This window comes from Dromiciops gliroides, chromosome 6 (genome assembly GCF_019393635.1).
Source record: "Dromiciops gliroides isolate mDroGli1 chromosome 6, mDroGli1.pri, whole genome shotgun sequence".
Classification (NCBI taxonomy): Eukaryota; Metazoa; Chordata; class Mammalia; order Microbiotheria; family Microbiotheriidae; genus Dromiciops; species Dromiciops gliroides.
In genome coordinates this window covers 25067441-25087037 of record NC_057866.1, presented here as the reverse complement: position 1 = coordinate 25087037, position 19597 = coordinate 25067441, and the positions used below count along the sequence as shown (strand labels likewise).

Here is a 19597-nt window from a genome sequence, read left to right as displayed (position 1 = left end):
AATGTTAGAGCTGTTTGGGACCAAAGAACAGACTGGTAGAACTAGAACATAGAATGTCAGAGCTGAGAGGAACCTTGGAGGGCTCCTGATTCTACAGATGAGACCCAGAAAAGGGAAGGGACTCCACAGGGAGTTACTGTGAGCAGCTGATGCCTTCCCAGCTTCATCCCAGACCCATCGTCCTCTGAGGCTCCTCATCTCTTCCCCCTCCCACCTGCATACACATAGTTTAACTCCCAATAGTCTCCCTCACCCAAGAACTCCCAGTACATAAGGTTGAGTTATTTTACATTTATCATGGCTCCCAATCCTGGCACCATCTCTGATACATATTTTTCATCCTTGCCTTCAGCTCTCAGGTAAATTAATACTATTGAAGCAGCTATCTGTGGCCACAGAGGGTATTGCTTGTGTGTGTGTGTGTGTGTGTGTGTGTGTGTGTGTGTGTGTGTGTGTGTGTGTGTGTGTGTGTGTGTGTGTGTGACAGCAGCTTTTCACAGGACGGAAATTAGATCGGCTCCTAGGGGAGAGATCTTTGTAAGCTGAAATGTCAGCCAGTTGAGCACAGCACCCTGTCTGCTGTGCTTTCCACAGTCTTCAATCCCTTTGGGTGGAGGGAGAGATGTGGCATGGACTTGGAATGATGGAATGTCAGAGCTGGTGGGGCCTCTAGAACATATAACATAGCATGTTAGAGACCTTAGAACATGGAAAATAGAAATGTAGGTGATGCAGGGACCCTAGAACATGGAACTTAGAATGTTAGAGCTGGAAGAGACCTTAGAACATGAAACATATAAATGTCAGACCTGGAAGGGTCTCTCAAACGCAGAGACCTTAGAACGTGGAACACAGAAAGGTAGGAACTAGAAGGATGTGAGAATGAAAATTGTCGACCTACATAAACCTTCAAAATCACAGGATCACTGTGTTTTCCAAACTCCTCCTCTGTAAGACGAGGAAGCAAAGTCTAGAGAGGTGGAGGGACACTGTGGTCACCCAGAAAATGGGCAGCAGAGTCAGAAGCAGAACGGAAGCTTTATCCACATCACTCTGTCCCCTCAGCCATTGTTTAAGTATCTGAAGGAACCAAGGGTTCTCCGTGACTGTTTTTCCACCAAAGGCCTCACACTTTTCTGTTTGCATATTTATAGAGAGATCTCCAGGACCCAGAAAGGCTGCTGAGATGGAGTGGTGGACCTAAGAGGCAAGACCCACAAGAGAGAAGGATTTGGGAGCCTTTTACTGCTGATTATCCTGACTGCTCTGTGCCTGGCCCATAGTGGGGGATTAATAAATGTTTGCCCAGTTGTTTCCCTGCTGACAACGGAATTCATCAACTAGCATTTATTAAGCACTACTATGATCCAGGCATATGCTGGGCATTGGGCGTACAAGAACAAAAATGACACCATCCCTGCCCTCAAGGAACTTATATTCCACTGGGGGATGAGTTGCCACACTGGCCTATAGAAAGAGCCCTGGGCTTACCAGTTGGAATCCTAGCTCCAGAGGAGGCTTTCTTCACTAATAAAAGCTCAGGCCTAGCTCACAGGATCATCATAAGCGAAAGGAAAGTGCCATACAAGTCTCAAATCACTATACAAAGATGAGCTACTATTATTAGATATGATGAACCCAATATACAGATGCGGCCAATGAGGCCAAGAAAGGTCAAAGGGCTTGTCCAAGCTCACAGAACAATCAATTCAATCCAAGTCGGCTCCCAATTCCAGTGCCCTCCCAATTTGCAACACCACCTCCCATAGCCATAGAGCAATGCATAGTAGGTGCTTATTGAGACGAATTGAATCCAAATCTCTCTGAGCCTCACTTATCATAATACCAATATTTGCACTAAATACCATACGAAGACGACTCAATGCAGTGGAGTCAGGAAAAGCCTGGAGTTCAGTCTTGTCTCTGATACTTAGCTTTGTATAGTGATTTGAGACTTGTATGGCACTTTCCTTTCTGCTGGGCAAACATTCATTAATCCCCCACTATGGGCCAGGACAAAAAAGAAAGAAAAGAAAAAGAGAATATATGTAACATGCTGGGGACCCCCTTTAGGCTTAAACTTTTTTTACATATCAAGGACCCCCTTGGACAGTCAGCCTGGTGGAGCCAAAGGACTTTTTCTCAGAATCGTGTTTGTAAATGAACAAGATAGAATTTATATGATTAGAAAGGAAGCCAATTATATTAAAATAATGATGTGATTTTTTCCAATCCAAGTTCATGGACCCCTTGAAGTCTATCCCACAGAACTATGGACCCCTGGTTGAGAACCTCAACTCTAAATCGTTTGAAGCTATGTTTATGTAAAGCATTTTGTGAACCTTAAAAGAAAAAGACTGTAGAAAAGTCAGTGATGATTCAGAACTGATATAAAGAGGGAGATCTTTCTGAGTCAGAAGAAAAGGCAAATAGTCATTGGTGACATTCTATTCATGGACTTAACAATAATAAAGGGAAGTTTAAAGCTTATATGACCGCTTCCCTCTTCAGAAAAGTCTCACAGGGACAAATGATACTGCCAGGAAAATCTAGAAAGTATTGGGGGGGGGCAGCTGGGTGGCGCAATAGATAAAGCACCGGCCCTGGATTCAGGAGGACCTGAGTTCAAATCTGGCCTTGACACTTAGCTGTGTGACCCTGGGCAAGTCACTTAACCCTCAGTGCCCTGAAAAAACCCAAAGCAAAACAAAAGAAAAAGAAAGTATTTCTGGGGACTATGGAGTCATGGGAAATAAAGTGAAGACCTTTGGTGCAAAAGTATTGGAAGAAAGGGCTTTGAAAGAGAGATGGACATTAATTAGGTAAAGGAGCAGCCCATTGATAATGGTATTCTGAGAATGGGACTGTGGATTTCAGAACCATGGAATGGTGAGCTCTTGAACAGAGGCAGAGTGTACATACCATGGACTGATCAAATATATATTTGCCTGGAGTCTTATAAACCAGATCAAGCGGCGATCATTTATTAAGCACTTTCTGTGTGCCAGGAAGGCACCGTTCTGAGCTCTAAAAGTTACAGGGCAACAATGAAGCAACCCCTGCCCTCAGGAAGCTTGGATTCTATCAGGAGAAACAATATAAATATTTACACAATAAACAATCTATTTATACAATAAAGACAGGCTAATTTGGGGCAGGCAGAGGATGCTGAGGGAATCAGGGAAAGTGTTAGAGAGGCAGGAAGGCTTGAGTTTTGGAGGAAGGTAGGGACTCTAAGAGACAGAAGTGAGGACTATGTGCATGGACACAGCAGATGGAATGTCACATGTGAGCAATTACAAGAACCAGTGGAGTACATGGATGTGTCATGAGCCTGGAAAGGAAGGTGGGGACCAGGTTCTTAAAGGCTTTCAATGTCACACCGAGGAGTTGATATCTGAATAGGTGATAGGTAACCACTAGGGTTTGTTGAGCAGAGGAGTGACCTACTCATTGGATTATTCTTTTGGCAGCTGTGTAGGGAATGGATTAGAAAGCAGAAAGAACTGGGAGGTTCAAGAGAATTAAATTTTAAAAGAAAAAGGACTGTAGAAATGAAAGGGGGCAATAAGAGAGAGTAGCAGCTACAACACAGAAAGAAGACTAGCAGTGGAAAAGCCTAGCAAGTCACAGGAAAGAAAATCTTTTCAAAAAGAAAGAAAAGGAGGAAGAGGAGGAAGAGAAGGAGGAGGAGAAGAAAAAGAAAGTATTCATTACTATATGCCAAGCACTGTGCTAAGCCACTTCACATATCTTATCTCCCTTGATTCATACAACAACCCTGGGAGGTAGGTGCCATTATGACCCTCATTTTACAGTTGAGGAAACTGAGAAAACATCAAAGTGACTTGCAGTAAAAATGACTTGCCCAAGATCACCCAGTTCTAAGTGCCTGAATCTAGATTTGAACTCAGATCTCCCTTACTTCAGGCCCAATACTTTATCCATTTTTCTACCTAGGTACCCCATGAGGAAAGGAGAGAGAGGAGAAAGGACAGTAGAAGGAAGGAAGGAAGGAAGGAAGGAAGGAAGGAAACATTAATAAAAACACATAGCCCCAGATCTCTAAGTGATGATATTGATAACTGACAAAATGCTTTTATACACATTATCTCACTTCAGTCTCACAGCAGCCCTCGAAGGTAAATATGACCATAATTATTTTAGAGATGAAGAAGCTGAGACTCACAGAACTTGCCCATGGTTACACAGCTCGTAAGAATAAAAGGTGGGATTTGAAGCTAGATCCTTCCAGTTCTCAGTCCAGCATTTCATCTGCTCTATCACCACCACCACCACCACAGAGTGTTGTAACTGAGATCACAACACAAAGAAGCAAATCATGGAGATGGGACCTACTAGAATGTGGCTTCAAAAGAGTAGAAATGATAAGGGAAGCTGGGGGAGGGACAAAGAAGGTGTCGTTGCATTGCTTATTAAGAAGATTTACTCATGGTAAAAAGCCTGGGGAGAACATTTGGGTGGAGATGAACAGAGGGAGAATGAGAAGCCATATCATTGGGGGGGGGCGGGTCTTACAGACCACCTGGACAGAAAGAGGAAATAAGTGAGGAATCTGGTAAACCCCACCAGCCCGACATAGGGATCAGCACCTCTAAGAAGAAACATAGTGAAAAGATTGATGAACTTAGAATCAACAGAGAGAAAACTCCATGGAAGAGAAAGGGTTGGAGTACAGTCAGCTAGTTTAAAAGACCAATGTGGATGCCCAGGGAGCCTGGCAAATGAGATTATTTTTTTTGCAGGGCAATAAGGGTTAAGTGACTTGCCCAGGGTCACACAGCTAGTTAAGTGTCAAGTGTCCAAGGCCGAATTTGAACTCAGGTCCTCCTGAATCCAGGGCTAGTTCTTTATCCACTGCGCCACCTCGCTGCCCTCTAACTGAGATTTAAAGACATGTTTAGAAGAGGGAATCAAGGACACGTTACTGCTCAGGAAAGTCAGAGAGCCGAAGAGTCCTCTTAGGGTAGTACCCCCGATGGGGTAAAAGCCAGGATGAGCTGAGGGGTGGTGGTTCAGGCCCAGGACAGCTGAGAGAGTCTTTATAGACCTGCCGGGAAAAGAAGAGGAAGGAAGCAGGGATGGGGCCGTGCCGCTAAGGTGGACAGGATGGTGGAGAGAAGGCAGAACCACTCTTTCTTTGCTGCTTTTTTCTCTGCCAAGGGGAATGAATGATCTTTGGCCTGAAACAGACAGAACAAACCAAGAAGGGGGTTAACAGACAGCCCAGATGCAAGCTATGTGGAGCGATAGCGAGCTGCCCTTGATGAGCTCAAGTCACCAGGCCTACATCCTGTTTCCTGAAAGAACCAACAGCTGCAGCGGCTGAACTGCTGTCAGTGATTTTTGAAAGATTGTGGAGAACGGGAGAGGTGCCAGGATCGCTCTCTCCCAGTGTTTGAAAGACTGTCAGGTGGAGGAGGGATCAGCTCATTCTGCCTGGGCCCGAGGGCAGAAGCAGGAACGCTGGGCAGAGGTTTAAGCTTGAGTGTAAGGGCTCGCCCCAAAATGCACTGGGCTGCCTTGTGGCTTCTCCCTCATTAGCGACCTTCAGAGGGAGCTGGTGGCCTCTTCTTGGGGGTGTTGGATCATTTCCAAGATACCTTCAGACTGTGAGATACTAGGGCATAGCGTATGGGTACGGAACCGGTCCCTGCCCTCAAGGACCTTACCTTCTATCTTCCCGGACGAGGAAAAACAGTGAACAGCGCAGGGTCCCAGGTTTCCCTAATCCCTGAAAGGTCCCGGCCAAGCCAGAGCTGGCGAATAGATAGGAGTGTCCACAGTGTACCAAAAGCCCCGATTCCCAGTGTTAAACGTGTCCAGGGTTAAATGGATTGAAGCTCCTTGTGCTTGGGCTTGTGTCTGAAGGTTTTCTTTTACTCCCGGGCCTGGCACGGAATTTCAGAAGTCCATAAAACATGGCTCTAAGATGCTCTTTTTCTATTTAGTCATTTTGAGTGCCTGCTTTTAAAGGTTCATTTATGAGCCAGCTCCCTTCTCTACAATCCTCCCTTTACTCCTCGAATCCCATTAAATCATCTTGCTAAAGGGACTGTCCCCACCCCATCCTCTAGTCTGAGTCTGTCTGCCCGCTGGGCACCCTGTGTTTGGCTTTCCACCCTGGCCTGTCCTCAGAAGGACTTCCTGCGCTCAGTCCTGGGCACCAAGGGGCTCTGGGCTCTCCCTGATGCGCGTGTTCCCTCCCATAGTGCAGATCACAGCATGTCGCTCCCTTCCATCTACTCAATATGCCGCAGGCATTTGTTGAGTTCTCTTGACATCCCAAGGATACCCTTGCAGCATGCAGGCTGCCCATCAGTTATCAGTGATGATCTCAAACTCTCTTCTTCCATGAGAAGGCTGGAGAAGGAATGCAGGAAGGGCGGTTTGATGCATGGAGTGAGCCACCTAATGAAGCCTTTCTCACAGTCACTGGGATGATTATGAATGTTTCAACTGTAAAGTGAAAATAGATGTCTCATTAAAGAAGAGATCTCTCACTCCCCTGAATGCCCACGTCATTGGTTGGTATAAGTCTTATTTACCCTATGAGACCAGCTCATCGTCTCTTTCAGCCATCCGTTTACTCAATATCCTTTTCTCCAGTTTGGTTTTTCTCAGCTCCGGGTTTGTCATGTTATAGCTTGCTCACACTGGACACGAATCTCTCCATTGCTCTCTGGGAGATACTTTTGTTAAATTTTTCAGCCACTGTAGTATTCTGAGACTCACAGCCCACGTTAACACCAGTAGAATACTTGTATTTAAAAAAGACAGGCCTTCTGAAATAAGAGATGAAAAAATTCACCTCCCTCCCTTCTTTGCAGAGGTGGGGGGCTATGGATGTGGAACACTGACTATACTGTCAGGCTTCATGGATCTGCTGATTAGTTTTGTAGAGCTGCTTCTTTTTTCCCTTTGAATTTAATGCCTTATTACAAAGGATGGCTCACTTGGGTAGGGAAAGGGGGGGTGGTGTATTCAGAAGTGAAGGTGAGATACAAACAAAAGATATCAATTAAATTAAAATGAAAAGATGGGCCTCTGTTTCCATAGCTATGCCCCAGGGTATGGACTGATACTTGCTGAGTCGTGTCTGAGAAATTATGCAAGCAGGTTAGCAATGAGAAGTTAGTTCCTCCCTTCTTAAGGAACCTGAAGCCAATTGAAATATAACCTCCCCAGTATATGCTAACTGATGCTTTTAAAAGCCCCCTGACCCTAAAGATAACCTACTCTGAGTTCCAGAGGATGACGGCCACCAGCCAGATGTGTCCCTTGGCCCCTGGTTCAGCATTAGTGAGAGATGCTGGGAATTCTCCCCATGCCTGACAATCTGCCTGCCATTGTACCAGAATGAGACAGGTTGGGCCAGAATAGAAGGCAGAAGATTTGACCCTCACCCCCAGGGGTCTGCTGCTAGACTAGTTCAAAGTACTACATTAGACCCTGGGAAGGAAGGCTGAGTGCCAACCTTCTCTGTCATCTAGTAGGGTAGGTAAGATTTATACCAGCCAATGATGTGGGCATTCAGGGGAGGGAGAGAGCTGGAAGGAATGTTAGCGATCGCCCAGTCTAAGTCCTTCCTTCACTTTACAACCAAAGCATCCATAATAATCCCAGTGACTGTGGGAAAAGCTTCATTAGGTCGCTCACTCCATGCATCAAACTCCCCTCCCCAATTCCTTTTCAGGCCGGCTCTTTTGCCAGACAAGGAATAAAAGAGTTTGAGATCGTAGAATGTTAGCTCTGGAAAGGGACCTTAGAACCGAGAGTGTTAGAACTGGAAGGACCTTAGAATATGGAGTGCTAGGGGCAGCTAGGGGGCACAGTGGATAGAGCACAGGCCCTGGAGTCAGGAATACCTGAGTTCAAATCCAGCCTCAGACACTTAACACTTACTAGCTGTGTGACCCTGGGCAAGTCACTTAACCCCAATTGCCTGACCAAAAAAAAAAAAAAAAGAATATGGAGTGCTAGAGTCGGAGGAAACTCTAGGAAATAGGGCATAGAATGTTAGAGCTAGGAAGGAGTGTTAGAGCATAGAATGTTAGGGCTAGAAGAGACCTAAAAGACCCTCATTGCTTTGCTCGAGGGCAAACAGCGATGGATACACAGGAATGAAGAACTAACTGATGGTGGAATTTCAGTTCCTTAGGGAGAGGTTTGATAATGAAGAGGGAGCCCTGTTCTATTCACACCAAGCAGGTGGTCCCCATTCTGCCTCCTCGTGAGTCTGGCCCTGTCTGGGCCAAGCGGGCGTTGTTGTCTGGGGTTCTTCTGGGCTCCCCATTCTCCTCTCTACCTCAATAGCCATTTTTCATCCCTCCGTCCCCAGGCCCAAGCAGGCCTTCTCCGCAGGGAAGAGTTCTGCTCAAAGGGCAATTTCAAAAAGTGTCGAAATCTTACCCATGGCTTGGGGAGAATGGGGCCCTTTGAATTTGAAGGAAGCCGCCTGAGCTTCGTGGCCACCCCCACGTGTCATGCTGCCTTCCCCTTATTAAACAGGGTCCATTGGTCTCTTTCCGCATTCAGCCTCGAGCAGCTCCAAAGAGAATGAAGCCTGGGGGTGGGGCGGCTTGAGATCACACAGGCCTGGACTTGTGCCTGGATCAGCCTGCTTTTTAAAGCAGGTGGTATTGGGGGGAGGGGGCAGAACCGGCCACTGTGCAGAGCCCACCGCCACCCTGGAAGACCCTTCTACATTGTTAGCCCGAACCCTGAAGCTCAGCTCCTCCCAATCATGGAAAGAGGGACCCGAGCCAGGGCTCATCTCCTCTACGGCTTTACTGTTGAGACTATAGGTTGGCAGCCCCGGTTGGCAAAGCAGTCGCTCTCTCTGAGGCTAGGAAGGGGCAGGAGGGGTAGACTCAGTAAGGACCTACCTCTCCTCTCCTCTTCCTCACCATGGCTCTGGGAGACCCCTTCCCAACGAAGCGACTCATTCAGCTCCCCAACCCACCCCACCTTCCACACTCAGCTCCCTCTCCCTGAAAGAAAGACTCATGTAGGAGCTGCCAACCTGGGGAGCTCTGAGCAGCTCCTCTCCTGAGGCCCTGACAGAAAGGCAGAGTTTCCCTTTGTTTATCACGTACGCACAGAAGAGGGCTTAGAAGCCCGTGTGACAGGCTAGAACGGAGGCAGCCACAGGGTGTTTGAGAGGGAGGAGCAGGCATAGGGGAAGGAGCTTACAAATCGGTGGGTGAGGAGAGACAGAGAAGTGCATCTCTTAAAGGGAAATCAAATGAGTCTCCCTGGGAGGGTGAGGTTGGCCCAGAGGAGAGAGCCCCAGACTGGGAGGTGGAAAACTTGAGTTCAAATCCCAGCTCTGTCGCCTATGAACTGTGGGTAAATCACTTTGCTCTGTGGGGACTCAGTTTCCTTATTCCTCAAACCAAAGAGACTGGAGCTCTACAGCCCCTTCCAAATCTAAAATGACAGGGCCTCCGGGACCCTGAAATACCTTGAAATGAGCCCCATTCTCCCTCCAGCCTCTGTAAGAAAAAACAAAAAGGCTCCCCTGCAATTTTGCCCATGTTGATGTTGTTCAGTCATTGTCTATTCTTTGTAACATCCATGGGGTTTTCTTAGCAAAGGTACTGGAGGGGTTTGCCATTCCTTTCTCCAGAGGATTAAGGCAAACAGGTTAAGTGACTCACTCAGGGCCACACAGCTAGTAAGTGTCTGAGGCCAGATTTGAAGCCAGGTCTTCCTGACTGCTCTATCCACCCAGCTGCCTCAGAATCTCTGGCTTCTTTCAAAAGCCAGCTGGGATGCCACCTCCCACCTGAGGCCTTTCAGATTTCTGCTGGTTGTTAGCATCCCCCCCCCCCATCCTGAAGTGATTTCTTTGCATACCTTGCGTTTACTCATTGGGACACATGTTATACGACACCTCCCTGCCCTCAGAGGGAATGTAGACTCCTGGGAGGAAGGGATCATCTTTTGTCTCTCTATCCCCAGCCTTGCTCATAAGTGGTGCTAGTAGATGTTTTATGTGTTATATTGGGTTGAAATGAATAACCCCAAACAACCCAATCCCTACAGTAGACCATGATACAGTCTTAGACTGAGTAGAAGGGAGCTTAGAAAGCAGCCAACCTGTCACCATCATGAAGCAGGTGAGCAATTGTACTGTGTGAGAAGGGTAGTGACTTGCCCAAGGTAACACAGCCAGTTCCAGGAAGAGCTGAGACTAGACTCCAGGTCTCAGGACCTGTAGACGGCACCTATTACATGCAAGGCCCTACTGGGGGTGCAGATACCCAAGGCATAGTCCCTAGCCTCGAGGAGCTTACACTGTGAACTGAGAAGTCTTGGGTTCAAATACCAGTTGTGATGCTTAGTGCCTGTGAGTTACATCATCTGGGCATTTGTTCCACATGAAATCCTTTGGTCCCATGCGTGGGATAGAACAATCAGCCACAGCAGGATCTGTGTGTGCTGGGATGGTCTGGGAGACAGGCCAGGCCTTGAAGGATACCTAGTATTTTAATGAGTGAAGAGGAACAAAGAGGGCCCCGAGAGGGGAACAGTTGGGGGAGGGGTCAGGGAGAGGGAGGGGATTTGAAAGTGGCTGTGAGGAGCCTTTGAAAGAACTGGGAATGCCAAAGGTCTGGAAAAGAGGGGACATGGCAGCCATTATCCAAGGTCAAAGACAGCCAATCAACCGTCGCCCGTGTGAACCAGCAAGAGGCCAGGGAATCAGCCAGAAGGAAATGTTACCTGCTTTCAGAGAGCCTGCATTGGGGGCAGCTAGGTGGCACAGTGAATAAAGCACTGGCCCTTGATTCGGGAGGACCTGAGTTCAAATCCGGCCTCAGACACTTAACACTTACTAGCTGTGTGACCCTGGGCAAGTCACTTAACCCCCATTGCCCCGCAAAACAAAAAAACGAAACAAAACAGAAAGCCTGCATTAACAGGGGGGAAGCATCCCCTTCATACCTACACACACACACACACACACACACACACACACACACACACACACACACATGTAGTCTCATATGCAGAATGATGGGGGGGGGAGCCATGAGCAGCTGGAGAGTTCAGGAAGCGCTTCAGATAAAAGGAAGCCTTTGACCCAAAGCTTGAAAGAGACTCGGGTTTCTAAGTGTTGGTGGAAGAAGGGGTATGTGTTCTAGGTAGACACAGAGGAGGGAAATGGAGAGCTGTGTGTGAGGAGCCTTGAGAAGGTCAATTTGGCTGGACTGCAGCTGTGATGAGAGTGAATGATATTTAATAAGACTCGCAAGGTAGGTTAAGGTTCACACTGTGGCTCTGGCCTACCTTTCCCAGCCTTATTTCATATCACACACTCGTGCACGCGCGCGCGCGCGCACACACACACACACACACACACACACACACACACACACACACACACACACACACACACCTCTGAGCACCTGAGGCAAGTGGCTTCTTACATTACATGAAGGTGCTTGGCTGTGGGTGCAGCCCTTCAAGAAAGAGGTCCCTAGGGCAGCTAGGTGGCACAGTAGATAGAGCACTGGCCCTGGACTCAGGAGTACCTGAGTTCAAATCCGGCCTCAGACACTTAACACTTACTAGCTGTGTGACCCTGGGCAAGTCACTTAACCCCAATTGCCTCACTAAAAAAAAAAGAAAGAGGTCCCTAGCTTACAATCTCCTCCACACTTTCCCTTTGCTCCCCCAGTCATCTCCTCTCCCTTCTCTTACCCCAAACCTTCTGAATCGAGGGAGCAGTGAGGATGGTCCTCTACCATTCACAGATGGGTGTGACAGGAACAGAGACAGAGGTTGTTTAGCGAGGGCTCCTCGGAGAGTGAGCTGTCGACCTGGACAAAGACCACAATCCCCAGACCATCCTATGGCCCATCAGATAGAGAAAACACAGCAGAGCAGGGTGGTCATTAGGAGGCCTGGGTTCTAGTCACCATGGAGACTTTCCCTCATTGGGCCTCAGTTTCCTTGTCTAAAATACAAGGGGATGGAGCTGAATTATTTCTAAGTTTTCTTCAAGGTCTACATCCTATTTTTGTTCATTCAATCAACAAATAGTTGTTAAATATCTATTGTGTGGAAAGCACTATTATGAATCTAAAACCCCATTCAAAATCAACATTCCCTGTTCTAAGGCCCCTCCCAGCTCTGACATTCCCTGTTCTAAGGCCCCTCCCAGCTCTGATATTCCCTGTTCTAAGGTCCCTCCCAGTTCTGATATTCTATGTTCAAAAGTTCCCCCTAATCCCTGTCCAGCTCTGACATTCTGTGTTCTAAAGCCTCTCCCAGCTCTGACATTCCCTGTTCTAAGGCCCCTCCCAGCTCTGATATTCCCTGTTCTAAGGTCCCTCCCAGTTCTGATACTCTATGTTCAAAAGTTCCCCTTAACCCCTGTCCAGCTCTGACATTCTGTGTTCTAAAGCCTCTCCCAGCTCTGACATTCCCTGTTCTAAGGCCCCTCCCAGCTCTGACATTCCATGTTCTAAGGTCCCTCCCAGTTTTGACATTCTATGTTCTAAGGTTCCCTCTAACCCCTGTCCAGCTCTGATATTCTGTGTTCTTAAGGTTCCCCCTAACCCCTGTCCAGCTCTGAGATTCTGTGTTCTAAAACCTCTCCCAGCTCTGACATCTTCTGTTCTAAGGTCTCTCCCGACTCTGGCATTCCCTGTTCTTAGGCCCCTCCCAGCTCTGACATTCTGTTGTCTCTCTGACATAGGAGTAGAGCTATAGACCCTGTTAGGAACAGGAGAAGCAGTTCCTGGGACTCATGGAGAAGGAAGAGAAATAAGCACTTCCAGTTCACTCCTTCTCCACCACGATCCCAAGAGGCTCAGCATTCTACTTTTCAACCCAGACAGTGAGAAAGCAATAGGGAGGCCGGGCTCCCGAGCTCAGCCACCTTCATCTAATTAGCTAATCTGAAGGCTGCTTGAGGTGCAAGAGAGGGAGCGTGTGGGGTTTAGCCACAGCTTTATCAGGAGGCAATCCCAGTCTTGGATGGGATCCCATTCTCCATGTGCTAATTCAGCCAGGGCCCTGAAAATGGCAAAGGAGGCTTCGGCACCCTGGTCCCTTTTCCTTTTTTTGGTCATCACAGACCCCTCCGGCCCCCCTCTAGATGGGGAACTTGGGGCCAAGGTGCAGAGGTGATTTTCCCAAGGTCACATAGCAACTCAAGGATGAGTAGGGAGTGGAGGGGACTGGCCCTCAGCCTGGGGTCTATCCTTTGGCTGTGCTTGCTCTCCTTCCAACCTTCCCAACACTCTGTTCCTCCCTCTCCTCTCCTCTCCTCTCCTCTCCTCTCCTCTCCTCTCCTCTCCTCTCCTCTCCTCTCCTCTCCTCTCCTCTCCTCTCCTCTCCTCTCCTCTCCTCTCCTCTCCTCTCCTCTCCTCTCCTCTCCTCTCCTCTCCACCCCCAGGGTATCCCAAGGAAAGCCTCTCTGCCCTCCTCTCCCATCCTTTCCCAGAGTGGATTTATTGCTTTAATAATGCCGCCTTTCTCAGTTGGCCCTCCCATGCTGTTTAGCCTCCTCTAAAGATCCTTAAAATTAAAACACTAATCAGGAGTTTATATTTTCCCATCAGTCCTGCACTTCAGATAATGGGGGCTCTGTGGTTTCCACAGTTCCCGTGGTGCCATGTGGCAAGACCATTATTTCTCCATCAGAAAACCTGGGCCAAGGAACGGCATCAGAGAGACTGGGATTCCTTCTGTGATCATTACACAAGGACACAAGTTTGTGTTCCTGCCACGTCTTGCTTCCCTCCCCCACTCCCTCCCCAGGCTGAACTTTGTATCCCTGTTCCTCAGTCCCCTCATCTGTCAAATAGGCTACCAGTTAACCTCACTTAGGAGAGCTTGTGAATAGTTTGGGGGAGAGGAGAGGGTATGGATGCCAATCTCTGATTTCATGAATGGGGGGGACTCCCAGTGCTAAAATTCCCTCCACCAATGCAGGGGGCCAATTTCACCCATAACTGATGGTCTTAGAACAGGGGTTCTTAACCCTTTCTGTGTCATAGACCGCCCCCCATTCAAAGCCTATGAGCCCATCTCAGAATAATTCTTTAAAGTGATTGAAGGAAATGCTACATTTCAGTTAGAGGTCAGTGAAAAAAGCTGTAGATTTTTTTCCCCATCTACCCCTCTTGAAATCTGTCCATGTGCCCCCAGGATAAGAACTTGCCTGGGGCAGGTGGCACAGGTCATTTCTCTGAGCCTCAGGTCCTTCCCTTGAAAAATGAGGCCATTGTAGTAGATGAAACCCAAGGTCCCTCCAGCTCTAAGCTTCTGTGGTTGCGCCTCTGTGATGGATGTCCTCACTGCGCCATCGCAGGGGTGTCCCCTGGGGAAGCAGCAACCCAGCTAGTCTGAGGAGAGAGGCTGGGGCCATCCTCAGCCCCATGAATGGGCCACATGACAGCCTCATGGAGATCCATTTCAAGGCCGACTTTTGTAGCACGCCCCACATCACAAACAGAAAGACCCTCTGTGATGCCAAACATCACCGTATATTAAGATACTGCTTCATTTTCAGAGCATCTTCATCTGTTTTCCACGATAGTCTTGTGAGAAACTACCACTGTCTTTGTGCCCACCTTACAGATGAGTACAGCTGAGGCTTAGAGAGCCGATGTGAACTAGAAACAGTAGACAGAAATCTCAGAGGGTAGATTGAGGCACAACATCAGGGAGCATGCACTAATGACTAGAGCTGTGCACAAGTAAATGGACTGCCAGGGAAGGCAGAGAGCTCCCCATGAAGGGACGTCTTTAGGCTGAGGTGGGATGACAGTTGGAGATGTTGTAGAGGAGATTCCCAAGCAGATATGGCTTAGACAAGATGATGTCATTCTCTGCAATTTGCTCAAGATCACAGAATGAATGAAGAACAAAGCTGGGGACTAGACCCAGATTGCCTGACACCCAGTCCAGGTGGTCTTCCATTTTAACGAACTGTAGGAATAAAAGCAAAATCAATCCTGATTTGCCCTTACAGGGGACTGTATTAGAAACACTCTGGGGAGGGGAGCAGGGGAGACATAAGCACTGAAGACACCACATCCCCATATCCAGGAGCTGCATGGTATATCAGCTCATCATTCATCACATCCCCTGGGGGTCTGCCATATTGCCCCCACCACCTTCTCCTTCCTTTTCCAGCATAATAGATAATATTGTCCTGATGAGGAAGAGAGAGGAGAAGATGGTTCTCTCCCCCACCATTCAGTCTGATGGCTTTGATGCTCAGATGGCCCTGGAGCCTGACTCAACAAGAACTGGACCTGGGTGGTCTCACAGACTTCCCTGCAATTCAGTTAGGCTTATGTTGTGCAGTAGTAAGAATCAGGCCCCTTTCTGATAAACACCTCAAAGAGGGAATGTATGGGGTGATTGGGCTACTTAAGATGTGATCCCCCTTCTCTTTAGGTGTTGTCCTTGCTAAAACTTGTCAAAGTTCCTAGGTAGCTTTTTTTTTTTAAATCAGCAGGGTGCTATAGAAATGAAGAATGTAAAAAAAGCTTAGCCCCTGTTATTGCTCAGACCTGAATTAAGCAGACAAGTCCCTTTGGCCTTTCCCAGTGCAGCATTAACATTTTCCAAGATGATTCAGCAAAACCAAAGGTCTCCGCTGTGTCTCCCCTCTCTGCAGAGTGTTCTGTTCGTGGTGATTGTCCACCTTGTCCTTTTGATGTAAAATCAATATGTTTATGATCCAAGACCCCTTTAAAAAAAAAGAAAAGCGAGTAATTGGTAGTCTGAAGTTAGGAGAGGACGTGAGCATGTCCAGTCTGATAATTTAAATCACTGGGCAAATTTCCAACCGAGAAACTCTCCTTCCCTGACTCACAGATTCATGGAATATCAATGCTGGAAGGGCCTTTAAGAACGCAGAATACCAGAGTTGATCCTAGCCACTGAATACAACATAGAGTGTTAGTACTGGAATGGGTCTTAGACTCAATCAACAAGCATTTATTAAATTCCTATTGTGAGCCAGGCTCCATGCTAAGCACTGAAAATTCCAAGAATACTTGAGCTAGAAAGGATCTTAGAAAATAGATTACAGAATGTTGAAACAGACGTTCTCAGTGTTCCCAATTCTGACACTGCCGTTGTACAAAGGACTCTGTGGCCCAGAGAGGAGAAGCCACTGGTACAAGGTCCTACACCTAATTAATGACCAAGTCAAGCCTCATCTCCTCCCTTCCAATCCTTTGCTTTTTTTCTGTTACTCCACCTGTCACAGTCTAGCTCCTAGTTATGGGTTCTCTTCCCCACACTCTCTCCTTTGGAAGGACAACTTCTTTCACATGCAGCCAACATTACCAGTCTGTGGTAGAGCAGCTGCAGCTAGATAATCCACAACTTCATAGCTCTCAGTTGACTAGCCAGATAGACTCCAGATCCACTCTGGCATCAGCATTGACCGATCACCAAGCATTTACTAGATGCTGGTCTTCTATGTGCCAGGTACTGTGCTTGGAACTGGGATAACTGGGATACACACATACAGAGAGAGAGAGAGAGAGAGAGAGAGAGAGAATGCCTGCCCTCAAAGGACTTACAATTATCTTCATCAGTTTTGGACTACCCATTTTGAGACCTACCAGCAACTGCCACACCCTCACATCAGGGTCCTAGTGCCTGGGCACCACTCTTCTTTATATATTAGAATGTAAGCTGCTTGAAGACAGGATCTCTCTCTTTCTCTCTCTCTCTCTCTCTCTCTCTCTCTCTCTCTCTCTCTCTCTCTCTCTGTGTGTCTGTGTGTGTGTGTGTCTGTCTCTGTATGTCTCTCTCTTTCTCTGTCTCTGTCTTTCTCTTTGTCTCTCTGTTTCTGTCTGTCTCTCCATCTCTCTGTCTCTTTGTCTCTCTGTCTCTGTCTGTCTCTTTGTCTCTCTGCCTCCATCTCTTTCTGTCTTTCTCAGTCTCTGTCTAGCTCTCTGTCTGTCTCTCTGTTTGTCTGTCTCTATCTCTTCTCTCTGTGTCTGTCTCTGTGTGTGTCTCTCTGTGTCTCTGTCTCTGTCTCTTTTTGTCTCTCTGTTTCTGTCTGTCTCTCCATCTCTCTGTCTCTATCTCTGTTTCTCTCTGTCTCTTTGTCTCTCTGTGTCTTTGTTTCTCTGTCTCTCTATCTCTCTCCATTTGTCTCTGTCTCTATCTCTTTTCTCTGTGTCTCTGTGTGTGTCTCTCTGTGTCTCTGTCTCTCTATGTCTCGCTGTCTCTGTCTCTCTGTTTCTCTGTCTGTCTCTCTGTGTGGGTCTCTGTGTATCTCTCTCTGTTTCTCTCTGTCTCTCTCTGTCCCTTTGTCTCTCTGTATTTGTGTCACTGGGGCCAAACACAGTTTCTGGCTTCATTAAGGCACACTAAAGGCTCAGTACATGCTTTTTTCATTCACTCAAGCATTTATTCATTCAATACCCCCATGACCCAAATGACCAGATGCCCAGAGCCCAGGGATTGTCTGCTGCCTCCTGGGTGCTCGGGGGAAGAGCCCAGCCTCCCTCCCTTCTCTCACCAGCACTACTTGACCTGCTCCAAGAGCCAGACAAGCCTTGGCATTAGGTTTCACGCTCCTGACCCCAGTCCACATTTCTGTGGCCTTTTACATGTCCTTTCCTCACCATGGTCTTGTGGCTGTTACACAGCCAGGTCATTATTCCCACTTTACAGATGATGACATCAGAGATATCAAGCAGGTCGCTCCCTTTCATACCTGCGTTCAAGCCACAGTCCAAAGCCAACTACAGCCAATGGATCTTTTAGAGGTCAACTAGATGCAGGGACTTCTGGTTCTCCACCAATCCAATCATTACTCTGACTGGGAGGAAATTGGAGAGAAGGACACAAGAACAGCAGGGGGACTTCTGCTTTGGGGACATCGGTCTGTGAGAAGGTAGGGGACTGGACCATATGAACTCTCAAGGCCCTCCCCAGATCTGAGTTCCAAAATATCCAGTTCTTGATGTATAGGGATGGGTAGTGGTCAGGAACGCACAAGGGTATGGGATAACAGGGTTACAAGACCCCAGGCCAAAGAACTTGGATGTGGGTTGGGGAGAAGGACACATGTCAGGTGATTTGCCCATGAGAACATAGCCAATAAGTGTTGGGGGGGGGGAGTCAAACCCAGGCCCAGGATGTTCAGCACCCCATGCTCCCTCCCTTCCCAATCCTCCAACACAATCTAATTTTATGCGAGTATTTTTGCCATGAATTTCCATGCTTCATGAACCTGGCAATAATAATATCTCATCTATTTGGAGCACTTTACAGACACAAAGCGCTTTGCATGCATTATCTCATTTGCTTTGGTGGCAAGGAGGAAATACAGCCCTAATCCTGTGAGTCAAACTTTCCATTTTTATCAATTCTGTTCTGCTTCCCCACTTGTCTTTTTCTTTTTCATTTAGAGCTGCCCTTAATGTCCTTCAGACCTTAGACCTTTAGTTCAGATGAAATCATAAATGTAGAGTTACCGAACTTAGATCCAAAAGGAGACTTCGAGGCCATCTAATCAGATCCCTGCTTTAAAAAAAGATGGAGCCAGAGTGACTTACCTACGTCCCATCAAGTCATGAGTAGAAGCGCTGGCTCTTGGAGTCCCTTGACTCCAAATCAACGGGTTTTTCATCAACCAGCTTAAGCTGCTTCTACTTCTGCCACTAGGCTGGGTTGGATGCCTTTGGGCAGGCTGCCCAGAGTTCCTTATTACTCATCCATGATCTTACACATTTCTTGCAAGGTGGACATCTGTGTTTACAGGGAGAACCTGTTGTCTTTTGTGTACAAAGAAAATGCCCTTGATCCACTCCACTGGTAAGACATCTACATATGTAGTTCTTTTCCCCTAGGGCAAGTGGCCCTCACACTAAGAGGGGTTATGTTTCTGGAAGAGGCATTGTAGACCTAAACAGTGTAAATGAAATCTGATATTCCAATGGGGGAAGTGTTGTGTTCCTAACTAAGGCTGGCATGTACCCCCTCCCACATACCACATGTCATTTTAAAATAAGGTGGCGTGATTCGGGTGAAGACACAGATGGTTTGCTTATCAAATCTGCAGATGATACAAAGGTTGTGGTAGCTAATGAGCTGGATACTAGAGACAAGACCCAAAAAGGATGGACTGAATCAGACATGATGAGAGTCAAAAGGGGTAAATGTAAAATTCTGTACTTGGGCTTAAAAAATCAATCTCCTAAGCCCAAAGTGGGAAAGAGGGAGCTAGGAAATGGCCAGAATGCATCTCCACAGGGGCTCCTTCCCAGAATGATGACTGCAGGGAAGGGCTTGAAAGCATGACTCTGCCCAAGGCTCTTGGGTGTCTCCAAAAGAGAAAAGAATGACCAGTTTGCCTTTCCTAGCACGTGCTTCCTCTTGTCTCTCCCTCAGGGGGTCAAGCTGCTTCAGCTCAGCTGGCTGGCCTGCCTGGAAGGGCAGTTGGTTGGGGATGGACTCCCTCCATGAGTTGCTTCCCTGGATGATGGCTATGGAGGCTAGAAGCCACTCCCAGAGCTCTTGTGCCCATCAACCAGCTGGTGATAAGGAAGGTGCAAAAGCCAAGCACAGAAACCTGCTC

The 19597-nt window shown here is 47.5% G+C and overlaps 1 protein-coding gene and 1 long non-coding RNA gene across 4 annotated transcripts in view; one reads left to right on the top strand and one right to left on the bottom strand.

Annotated features, from left to right (window-relative positions):
- LOC122732348 (transmembrane protein 263-like) overlaps window positions 1-19597 on the top strand; it is a 358587-nt gene that overhangs the window by 129726 nt on the left and 209264 nt on the right. The window lies entirely within an intron of this gene.
- Window positions 14851-18666, bottom strand: LOC122732350. The gene is made up of 3 exons (XR_006353618.1): window positions 18576-18666; window positions 15561-15739; window positions 14851-14970 (listed from the first exon to the last, which is right to left on the bottom strand). It is a non-coding gene; the product is annotated as an uncharacterized LOC122732350 (long non-coding RNA).